The following is a 12,460-nucleotide window of genomic DNA, read 5'->3' as shown; positions in this document are numbered from 1 at the left end:
AGCCTATTAGCCTAATTAGTAGTGCAATCGCTTGTGGCCAGGGGGTGGCTGGGTTTCTCCTTTGATACATAACAAGCACCTTCAAAGATACTGCTTTGTGGATGTGTAATACACATATATTAGTCACATGTTTGTAGATTTTAGAGCATGTTGTTTCTGAGTGGAGATCTCAGTGGTTGGAGCTTTAAATACTAGTGGATGAATCGTTCCCTCTACTGGAAGAAGGGCACATTGCATGACATACATGAACCATTAATCTTTTCTTGAGATCAGTCAGTTGTTGTTTTAGGAACCTCTGCGCTTGAATGCCCAAGAACCCAACAGGTCCCACCGACTTAAAATACAAAATAAATTAGAATCATGATGGCTCTTATGTTTTGATTTCTTAGGTAAATGACTATGTGATAACAGATGTTTTTCTGTGAAAACCAAGTGTGTTTGTTTTGTTTTAAACCCTTTTGTGATCTGAAACAATTAAGAATTAATCACATATTTATTAATGTCAGATAGACTATTATTCTTAATTGAGCTGTTTAAATTTTATTTAAACAGCTCAATTTTATTTAAACCCCCCCCCCCCCAAAAAAAAAAAAAAAGAAACAAAGAAACAAACGAAAGACAAAGAAACAAAACAAAAACATCTGGGAAACACTGCCACAACTAAAACTTGGATGAGCAGCATTTATATATATTTTTTAAATACTTCCTTTACTTGTCTTAATGTCTTTTGTCTTATATACGTCTGCCTTCCCTTGGACTGTTCTGATTGGCTGTTGTTTAGGGAATGTGGTGGCAGATTTCTTTTGTCATGTATTAATCACATATTTAATCATATCACATTAGTTATAGTAATATCACTTTCTCACTTTACTATAGTAAGAGCGCTCCTGTCACCAGTTTACATGCATGTGGAATGTTAACACAGTGAGGCCATTGTAATGGGAGACGTTAAACAGATAGTGAGGCTCCTTCTGCTTATCAGGGATGTAAATCCGTAGGTGATGGCTAAGCAGAAAACAAGGTCATAATTCTCTCTGTGAGGGAGAAGGTATAGCCCCCCCGTGAGAGGGGCCAACATGTGAGTTTGTGCTATGTTCTTTGTCTGTGTGTCTGTATATAAGTTGTAAGGGTGGTAGCCACAATTTAGAGATGGTCCTGGTGTTTCACTGGGATGCTCTCTCCACATTGCAGTGTTTATTAAACCTACTTCAAATTAAACTCACTGGCTGTGCTCGACAACGCCAAATTTTCCACAACAATTTGGCGTTGTCGAGCAGGGTTCCTCCAGTGAGTTTCGCTGAATCATGGGCACGCTGTGACTGGCCATCCTGAGGTAAAATTGCCTCAGTCCCACCGTTGTTTTCAAAAAGGGGGAGCTGCGGGGTGTGCTTCGGCGACTCACACATGCAGGAATTTTGTAAGAGAACCAAGAGACGGACTGCAAAGGATTTGCAATGGTGAGCTGCTTTGATTTGGGCAGGATTTTTAACCAGACTGATGGGAAAAAGCCTCGGTTCCTTATTATTGCAACAAATAGATGCAGGGTCCTAGAAACTCAACGAATTTGGGTATCCTAGTGTGAGAAATTGCACCTTGTTGCAGTAGTAAGCGCAGGATCTTAGAAGTTCAATGATTTGGGCGTTCTAGTGTACGGTATTTTAGCACTTTTGCACCAGTGAAAAAAGGAAGAAAGGCTGAACAGCAGACACGCTTGTTCGTACAAAGGATGCTGAACTCAGCAAAACGGCTACTGGAGCTGTGGGAGGCATTCCTCTACGTGGTCTGGTTGAAAACTCCAAGTGTGTGGAAGATGGCTGTGTGATAGAAAGAGATGTTGACAGGGATAAGAGCTTTTTGTTTGTAGTTTTTCTGTTTTGTTTAGTTTTGTTTTTTGTTTTGGATGGGCCACTGGGAGGGAAACCTCAGGAATATAACGTCTGATTTCAGGACTGTTGTGGGAAGGACTCTGTCCTTAGTTTATGATGTTTAACACTTTTGCACCAGAAGGAAAAGGCCGGACAGTGAACGCGCTTGTCCACAAAGCTGAGCCCAGCAGTACAGCCAGTGAGGCCGTGGAGGCATCCCTCCAGGTGGTCCGGGCAAATCCAGGTTTTGATTGCATGATTTTTTGTTATTTATTTGTTTATTTTCTTTCAGAAATGTGGGAAAGAATACATGCAGAATGAAGTGTGTAGAAACTGAGGAATGCAGTAAAGAGAAGTGTGGGTGAGTAAGACATGCCGTGGGTGTGTGTATAACAGAGAGTGATGTGTTAAAATGTGGATAGAAAATAAGAGAGGGAAAGTGTTAATAAGTAGTGATGAAAATGATATTAAATAAATGTTTTAGTGTGTTTGTACAGGTGGCTACAGAACTGGATCAACGTCCTCCACAAGCACAGCAGCCGAAGCAAAATGATAGCTTAACATAATTGGAACCGCATCCAGCCGTGTTTTGGCTGAATATTACACAGCTTCACTCCATGTACATCTTAACCTGAAGAACAAGCTTCGAGCACAATCAATCTCTCCCTGAAGACAAAATGCAGTTCGAGAGAAACAGTGTCAACATCAAGAGTCAACAAGGTGAACAGACAGCAACACTGCTCTAAACCCTAAACCCTGCTAGGCTACACCCTAAAGGGTTCAGCATCATGTATAAATACCATGGAAGCATGCGCTCCTGATCACAAGCTGGGAGGTTCACCTGCGACATCATTGTGTGTGAATGGACTTGAGAAGACTGTGAGTTTCACATTTGCCATACTGGGAGTTGAAATGGCAAAGGAAGAGACTGGAAAGAGTGAAAGACAAAAGGCAAAGAAGAACGGCCCACTGGACTCTGACATGCCACAACTGTGAACTGCTGCAGACGCAGGAGAGAGACAGAAGCTGTGAGTAGTGGGGAGAAGAGAGCATGGAGGAAAAATGAAGGCTGTTGTTGTTAATGTGAGAACACATGAGAATTGGGTTGGAAAACTGTGGCGGGCTGTGTTGTGGAGGTTTGAGAAAGAGTCCGTAGGATCGCAACAAAGGTAAAAATAAAACACACACAAACACACATAAACAGAGAAACGTGAAGGAAAGGCAGCTTTAAAAATGTGTGAGGTGACTCTCAGAGTGCTGAACAGGTTGTTCACAACATTCACGCGTATGTAATGGATTGGATTTATATAGCGCTTTTCTAGGCACCCAAAGCGCTTTACAATTCCACTATTCATTCACTCTCGCATTCACACACTGGTGGAGGCAAGCTACAGTTGTAGCCACAGCTGCCCTGGGGCAGACTGACAGAAGCCAGGCTGCCATATCGCGCCATCGGCCCCTCTGGCCAACACCAGTATGTGTGAGATATGCAGTATGAGTGAAACTGTGGGATAAAAGCTGCTCATTTAGAGCTGAAAATAATTCAGGACGAGTCCCAACAGGTGAGAGAAGAGCGGCTGCAGGATGACTCCACACTTCAGTCAGTGGAACAAAGAGTCTGGTGCTTCGAGTGGGAGAAAACCTGCTGAGTGAGGACCAGCTTTTACAACGGTTAAAGTTTTGAGATCTTTTTATGGGAGGGAAAAAACTATTTAAGCTCAAACTGTCGGGGCTAGCGGGTTGGACTCAAGCGCAGGCAGCGGGTTGCGTTCAGTCTTTTCGTTTTATTAAACACCAGGTGCTATTTACAAAAGTGAGGGATTGGGGAAGGGCTTCCACAGGTCCACGGGCAGAAGAGGAAAGGGACGGATGTGTCTGATTTTATCAAACGTTACCTGAACACAACACTGATCCTTTCACTTTATTCCTGATCAGTAAACACACCAAACCACGTTTCATAGTCAGATCAAACTGGATATTCAGCCTGTTTATTAATGACAGGTTAAAACTACTGACTCAGTTTGTTTTCACTGTTCAGATTCACTGATGCTGACTTTAAATCAATCACACTGACCTCAGACATTCACCACAACCACACCACAAAAACACACTTACTACACTAACACGTGATGTGTGTCTCATTAGCTGCCTAAACTCCCACACATGATACTCACTGGAAGGTTACAAGGCGCAGACAACATAATGAAGCTCTGTTAGCACCATTTTACTGTCTCGCTCTCCTTTTCTCACCTTTGCAGCTTTTGTCTTTGTAACAGCTGTTCTCTTACTCATCTGCCCCCTCCTGCTTCTTGGTGTGTGTGTGTGTGTGTGTGTGTGTGTGTGTGTGTGTGTGTGTGTGTGTGTGTGTGTGTGTGTGTGTGTGTGTACATGTTTACATATCTCTGTGGGGAACAAGAGCCCTTATGGGGATAAAATGGAGTTTGAAGGCATTTTTGTTTTCGTGTCAGGGTTACGGTGAGGTTATGGTTAGGTTTGGGCTCAGGGTTAGAGTTAGGCATTCATTTTTGATAGTTATGGTTAAGGGAAGTAGCTCGGGAAAGCACTAAAATATAAAAACATGACTTTGTATGTGTGTTTGTGGGTGCTTTCTTCTAATGCCTATTTAGTACTGACTCTCTGACATTACACACATCACTGCTGTGTGGGGACTTTAGGGTCTACCTTACAGTATAAAGCAGCATCAGGTGACTGTTGTTGTGATTTGGGGCTGGATAAACACAACTGAACTGAAAAATGAACCTGCACCAAATTTCAGTGCCTCGTGCTTAACTGCAGTCAAAAAAAGCACAAAGACCAACGAGTCTGACCTGATTCTTTGGTGGGGCCCCGATAACTGCTGGAACTGGAGGAACTGGACATAAATTTGACATGTTTAAAGTCTAAGATGACCTGAAACAGGTGCAGTTAACCATGGCTATCCAACAGTTTGTGCTGCTTCACTGTGGTGATCATTTTCTTCTGCAAAGGTGAGAAAATGGTTTGACTGGTTGTTTTCTTTCTTTAAAGCAAAGACATGTCACTTGAAGATGAACTTGTAGGTTAATGTTTAAAGGTTTTCTGTCAAAATTATCAACATCATCAATGACAGAGTTGGATTTTGTCTCAGCAAAGATGCAGATTTTCTTAAAAGCTGTTTTAAATATAGAAACTAAACCTAAAGATCTACAATCTTCTCCCCCTTAAAAGTGTTGTGTTTAGCATGATAGGTTCTTCGAGTTGGAAAAAACAATCAGTGCTTACTTTCACAGGTTTAACAGGTTTATCTGTGTTTTTTCATTTTCAGGTTGTCACTCACAGCAGCCCAGTAAGCATCCAAAGACATTTGAACCTTGTCTTCCTTCTGTAAGCTGTACAGTAATGAGCACATATAAAACTGTGATGTCCACATTTGTTTCAGACTCTGTTTTCTCTGTAAACTGTGATTTTGTTCTGTAAAATCGTCCAGTTTTCTGAGACAGAGGAGGAACATCTGTGGATCACATGTAAACCACAGTCTAATGTTAAAATAACATCCACATGAATGTCAGTGCTCAGGATCTCCCAGCAGAGTGTTGATCAGTTTTATCTATCTGAGTGGTTTTAATGTGCTGGCTGATCTGTTTAGCTGTTCGTGACGCTGCACCAGGAAGTTGGCCCTGGTTCACTGCTGTAGACACTTTTTCTGCAGGGTCTCTGATCACCGACCGGTGGGTGCTGACAGCTGCATCCTCCGTATCAGAGTGAGTCACTGCTGCAAGTTTATACTTTGTTGAGGCGTAATATGATGATGAAGGTGAAGTGTAATATTTATGTGCACTAGAGATATTTTTAAATATTTCCTCACTTATTTTAACATTTAAAAACAACAAGCTGTTGCACAAATTGCTGAACTGCAAAGTACAGAGTTGTCTGCACAACAATCAAACCAGATATCACAGTAATTTAATTTCATCCAAGAGTATAAAGTCATCGTTCTTTGAGAGCATTGATTTGTCAAAGATGTGCTGTCACATGAAAATATTGACCTTATTCTGTCCATTCATGTCAGAAGATGGTTAGCTTAGCATAAAGACTTTAAACGGGGAACCTGCTGCTAATAAATACAACTACGCACCTCTGTAAGGCTCATTAATGAACACATGATGGGAAAGACTCAGTCACACAGTCATTTGTTTTGGGAGTTTCCTTTGCAGCTGTGATCAGCTGATGTCACGTCACAGTCACCACTCAGTTCAACAACATATAAACAGATGTTACATGAGCTCTTTAGCTGATATCCAAAGCCTGCACTCTGTAATGCCAGCATTCAAAAGAGAACTTAAGGATCGGCATAAATTGACTTTGACGTCTGCTAACCTTGGTGCACTCTAACACTGACCACGCTCTGCACCGAGCACCTCTGTAACCTTCACCACAGCCCTGCAAACTAACCAGTTTAACCTCAACTAATCTGATACTTTCATGAAACTTTTGGAAAACACAGAATTATCAGCAGCACACTCACTGATCCACGATCTGATTTTAGAAACTCTAAAATGAATCATAAAGATGTAAGTTACATATCTGGACGTGTTGGAAAACGTTCCTGCTTTAAGAAAGTATCACACACAGTTTGTGTGTTTGCTGATCTTCTCTAGCATATGGAGACTATCTCTCCACACCGTTACATATTCCATATGTACGGGGAACGACCCCTCTTGGTCGTGGCGTGTGGATATTTCTTTAAGACACTCCGGCACGCCTGGCTACACCCCACAGCTTACATATAAAACAGCTGTGAGGATGTGACACAGGTGATCGTTTGATCTCCACTTGTGTTGTGTGTGTGTGTGAGTGTGCAGCTCGGCTGCTATGTGTGTTCCAAGTGTTCGCTGTTGGCCTGCTTAACATTGTGGGGAATAAACATAATAGACAGGCTACGGTTTGTGCCGGCCTATCGTTAATCCAACCGGTTAGCCTGTCTGGCGTGTCGCCCGCAGCTTGCGGGTTAACGTGACCAGCAGGGCTTGGCTCGTAGCTCGGCTACATTGGGGAGATGTGTCAGAGTTCCAAGCATATTCTTTTACCTGTCAGCACTGTGACGCAGGAGCTTAGAAACATTGAAGGGGGAATTCAGGTTGTGTCTAGTGCCGGCTACCTGTTGGTGATTGGAGCATGCCGGGTGTGGGAATTAGCCCTTCCTAAGGTCCCATCTAGTAGAGTGGACCTCAAGGTTGTTGCTATCATGCAGCCTCAGCACTTAAGGTGCCGCTGCTGCCTGGTTGGCCTGGTTGCAGGCAGTGAGTAAATGAGCCCTGCCTCCCGGCATTTTTGACCCCTTGCCCGCAGTTGGATGCTGCCGTGCATGGCGGGAGTAGTTGCCTTTGGCCCCTCCCCCGTTAGCCCTTCGGGCCTTCCCTGGGCAGGGCGGCATGAACTACAGGGCTGTGTGTGTTACTTATGCTGTGCTGGTGGCCATTTTGTCGCTCCCTCTAGGGGATGGAGCTTGAAACGACAGCTGTAGCCAGGCTGGGCATGGAGAGCCCGCCCCAATCCTGTGCCTCTCAGGCTACATGAGGATGATGGCTGCAGCATTCCCTCCCATGGCCCCGGCTCTGCGAGGCCTGGGCCGGTGAGGTTGATTATCGTGAGGTGGATGTTGACGAAGCTTCCATCCCCTCTGGCTGCCACTGGCGTAGGGTCCAGTCGGGTGAACCCATGTCTTGGTTGCCTGGTTCTGGGGCCCTCCCACGACGTTACCTTCCATAGCCCCGGCTCCTTGAGGCCTGGGCTGGTGGAGGTTAGACTGTCAGGAGGTTGATGTGTATGACGCTTGGCGTTCAGTTGAGGCAGGGAGGACTCAGATCCTAGGCTCAGCTGTCCTCCAGCCGCCCTCCTCCCTCCTGACTGAGTTGGGTCTAGTGGCCAGCAATGCTGCAGGCTGTGTCGCCTGGACTATTGCCTGCGCCTAGCCGGTTCTTACGCCAGTCAGACCTCGCTACGTCTGACGGCTCGGCCATCATTTGGCAGTTCTCCAGCCTGCGGCACTGGCTCGCTGTCTGGCACATTGCCCAAATGTGCGGGTCTACAGGGCCGGCAGGGCCCACTCAGTGAGCTGACACCCCCTGCAAGTCACGTCCCTGGCTGCACTGCAGCACCGGGCTGTCTTCCCCTGGTGTGTTGCCTGCATTTGCCGGCTTATGCGCCAGTTGGACCTCACTGCGGTGAGTGAGCGTTCTCTGGACAGTCGGGAAGCGTCAGCTCCCCGACTGTCCAGTGTCTCATCAGGCCCACTCTTGCTGGCCCCCTGTCTATGGATGGCGCAGAGTGGCTGCTATGCCCTGGTGGTGAACCTTGGGTTGCTCCTCACTTGGCCCCTCAGTGGCCTGAGCCACCAGCACCTCGCCTGTCGTGGGTGGTGCAGGTCAGCTGCTCTACTCCTGGGACAGGCCTTGGGCCTCGGCCATCCACTGAGTGGCCGAGCTGCTGCAGCAAGCTCTCTCTCCCTGGCACTGTCACTTCCCAGTGCCAGGCAGGGCTCTGCTGTGACTTGACTTCTCCAGCTGGCGGCTCCACCTTCTTTTCTGGGGTGTCATCCGCATATCACAGCCAGCTGCTGTGCTCGAATGGCTTGTTAGGCTGTGTTGCCCTGGCGTTTTGCCAGCATTCGCCGGCTTATATGTCAGTCGCACCTCGCTGCGGCGAGTGGCATTCTCCAGCCTAGTGTAGCCTGTTCTGTCTGGCGTGTTGCCCGCAGTGCACGGTTCACACGGCCAGCAGGACTCCTGTTGTTGCTGGAGTGGGGCGGCTTCTCGGCTCTGACTGCAGCCTACGCCGCTGCTACTGCTGCTACTGCTGCTACTGCTGCTACTGCTGCAGGCTGTAAGTAAGTAAGTAAGTAAAATTTATTTATATAGCACATTTCACAGATAAAAATCACAAAGTGCTTTACAATAAGATCAGACATACAAGTTAAAATGAATTAAAAGCCCGTTTGTATAAAAATGTCTTCAGCTGCTTTTTAAAGGAGTCAGTAGAGTCTAGACAGCGTAAAGACAACGGCAGAGAGTTCCACAGCCTAGGTGCCAGTGCCTGAAAAGCCCGATCCCCACGTGTTTTAAACCTAGTACGTGGGACCACCAGTAGCCTCTGACTTGAAGCCCTAAGTGCTCGGGATGAAGCATGAGGTTTCAACAGGTCAGAGATATACTGGGGAGCTTCACCGTGCAGAGCTCTAAAAGTTACAACTAAAATTTTAAAATGAACCCTAAAATTTACAGGCAACCAATGAAGAGAAGCCAAAACTGGAGCAATGTGTGACCTCTTGTTTGTACCAGTTAAAAGTCTTGCCGCTGCATTCTGTACAGACTGAAGGTGATCCAGAGCTGATTTGTTGAGACACGTAAAAAGACCGTTACAATAATCCAAACGAGAAGAGATAAAAGCATGAATAATCATCTCAAGTTCTGCCTTTGACACCAGTAGTCTGAGTTTAGAAATGTTTTTTAGATGATAAAAACAGTTCCGGACAAGTTTCCCCTGGCATATTGCCCACGCTGTGCCGGTTTACGCGCCACCTGGACCTCGCTGTGTCTGATGCTCAGCCAGCGAGTGAGTGTTCTCCAGCCTAGTGTAGCCTGTTCTTTCTGGCATCTTGCCCGCAGTGCACGGTTCACACGGCCAGCAGGGCTCCTGTCATTGCTCGAGTGGGGCGGCTTCTCAGCTCTGACTGCAGCTTAAGCTGCTGCTACTGCTACTGCCGCTGCTACTGCTACTGCGGCAGCTTCAGGCTGTGTTCTCCTGGCATTTTGCCCACGCTTCGCCGGTTTACGCGCCACCTGGACCTCGCTGTGTCTGATGCTCAGCCAGCAAGTGAATGTTCTCCGGCCGGCAGCACCAGGCTCCCTGCAGGCGGTTCACCCGTTACATGTTGGCCAGGCCTCGCTGTGTCTGATAAGCCAGCCAGCGGTTGTGTTGTGTTCCAGTCTGCGGCGCTGGCTGTACCCAAGCAGCAGCCCTGGGTGACCTGCGGGTCGCGTCCCTGGTTTGGGGTTCCTTTCCAGCGGCTGCACTGCAGCTGCAGGCTGTGTTCCCTGGCGTGTTGCCCGCATTTGCCGGCTTGCACGCCAGTCGGGCCTCACTGTGTCTCATGCCTCAACCCGGGAGTGATTGTTCCCCAGCCTACGGCTCCCTGTCTGGCGTTACCAGCTTCTTGCAGGCACGCAGCAGGGTCCACTCTCAGCGACTCGGTGAGCTACGCTTCCTCTCCTCTCTCTGCTCCCGGGATTCCGGATTTGTACCCTGGGCACCGAAGGCTCCAGCTGGAGATCCTTGGGGAGCGTACGCACAGGCTCGTCCTAGACCGCCCGTGCTTCTGGCATTCTGTCGCTCCAACGGCACGCCGCGGGCTGCAGTTGTTAGACCTTGATGTGTCTGACATTTCAGGCAGTGAGTGATGTCTGCAATGTTGGATCCCTGTTGGTTCTTGCCTGTGTGTGACGGACTTACACGGCCAGCACGGGATGCCCAGAAGCTGGGATTTTGTCTGACCTCGAGTGTCTCGTTGCGAGTTCACTCTTGAGGCTCCTATGTCTGCGGACAAGCGTATGATGACGGTGCTGGGGGTGGACCTTCGGGTCGTCGCCTTGCTCAGCCCTCCACTTACGCAGGCTAGGCTGCCAGCACCCCCCTGGCTGAGCGGCCAATCACTTGCGGTCCCGCGTCCTGCACGACCGGTTTAAGCGAGTCTGGTGTCTGCAGACTGCTGCCTCCACCCCCTGGCTCAGCCTTCGCATTGCAAAGCCCTGACCAGGGTGGTGTCTCTATTGGTGCGTTGTCACTGACTCCCGGCACCTTCACTCTCCACGGGTCGGTTGCACAGTCCCCTCGCGGGGTGTCTTACAGAGTTACCCCGTACATATGGAATATGTAACGGTGTGGAGAGATAGTCTCGATATGCTAGAGAACGTACGGTTATGATGTAACCTTGGTTCTCTTAGTGAGAGACTATCTTTCGTGCCAGAGTGTCTTAAAGAAATATTCGCATGCCACGACCAAGAGGGGCCGTTCCCCGTACATATGGAATATGTAACGGTGTGGAGAGATAGTCTCTCACTAAGAGAACCAAGGTTACACCGTAACCGTACGTTTGTTGAGTTTGCTCCTCTTGTCAAACACTAGATCTCCATGCAGCATCTGAAACATGAACTCACTCAGTGTTATGGATGACCATCAGAATTAATTACTCATTTATGTAATGTGCCAGCAGGTTCAGCCACCTGTGCAAACACATACACACACACACACACACACGCACACACACACACACACACCAGTGAACCAGTGAATATCTGATAAACAAATGGTTTCTATAAATATTTGACAGGCGTGAAATGCAGAACAACAACATAAAAAAATCATGTTCATGTTACAAAAAAATTGTGTGCAGTTATAACATAGAAAACTATGGTTGACAAAACATAAGTTGATTGCGTGCAACTGAGGTACATATTTTGTAATATTCTTCCAACATGTTATTTTTTTCATTGTACCTAAAAAAAAGTATTACAGAAATTGATCACTCATTAATATGAAAAATAACCTACACAGCTAACAATCCATATTAAACAGAAATTTTAATAACCGTTGTATATACTTCCTTTAAGGAAAGAAAAGACTGGCTTACCAGAGTCAAACCACAATGAATTTACAGAATTCTTTGCGGTGTGAAAAGACTTGTTAAATACTGCAGCTTCTAATCAAGTCGTTAGAGTTTAACCAATTTTGTTTTATTAAACTTATCAATATTGGATATTTATGATAAAAATACAGTATTTTGAAAAAACATATATAGTTTAGATTCGTCCCTTAGCTCTGACACATGAGTGGGTTGCTGTATCAGCCACCAAACTGATATTGCACTGAATTTAAGATAAACACTTTTTGGCTAAATCACGCGACTGCAAACTACATTGAAAACACAAAATAACACAGAGAACTGACAAGACAGGAAGGCACACACATACTATAAAACACAGGTCAACGAGGGAATGACATACTAGAGGGGAACACAGTGGACCTAATTAGAACGACAGCGAACAGACTTCAAAGTAAAACAGGAACTCACAAACTGTTTTACAAACACAATCGAGATGACACGAGCACAGGAGAACACGGTAGAATAATAAAAACTAAACACCGCCAAACCTTAGAATATACAAATAGAGAAACTAAGAAAATTCATGAAATACTCAGAAACGCTGGGTCACCAATCCAAGACCATGACAGTCTATCCATCCAACTAGGGGGCGGGTTAGCACTGCCACTCCACTTGACAACATCTGATTCATTACTGTGTCCAAGTAAGTCAAGGAGTCGATCCTAGATAATTGATTGCTATGAACTGGTGAACTATGAAACTATTGTGTGCAAATAAGTTAACTACTATATGGTAAACAAAGCTATCACTTCTGCCATTGATCATTTAAATCATTATATGTTTCTCTTACATCAGTGAGACCATTTCATATCCTGTGTTGTGTGCTTTGACTTCTCTTCATGAAGCCCAAAACTCCAAAGTTAACCATTACTAACATCCAGTGTGGAGTAGTGAGTTG

This window comes from Simochromis diagramma, unplaced genomic scaffold (assembly GCF_900408965.1).
Source record: "Simochromis diagramma unplaced genomic scaffold, fSimDia1.1 OVJJ01000123.1, whole genome shotgun sequence".
Classification (NCBI taxonomy): Eukaryota; Metazoa; Chordata; class Actinopteri; order Cichliformes; family Cichlidae; genus Simochromis; species Simochromis diagramma.
This window is presented reverse-complemented; position numbering follows the sequence as displayed.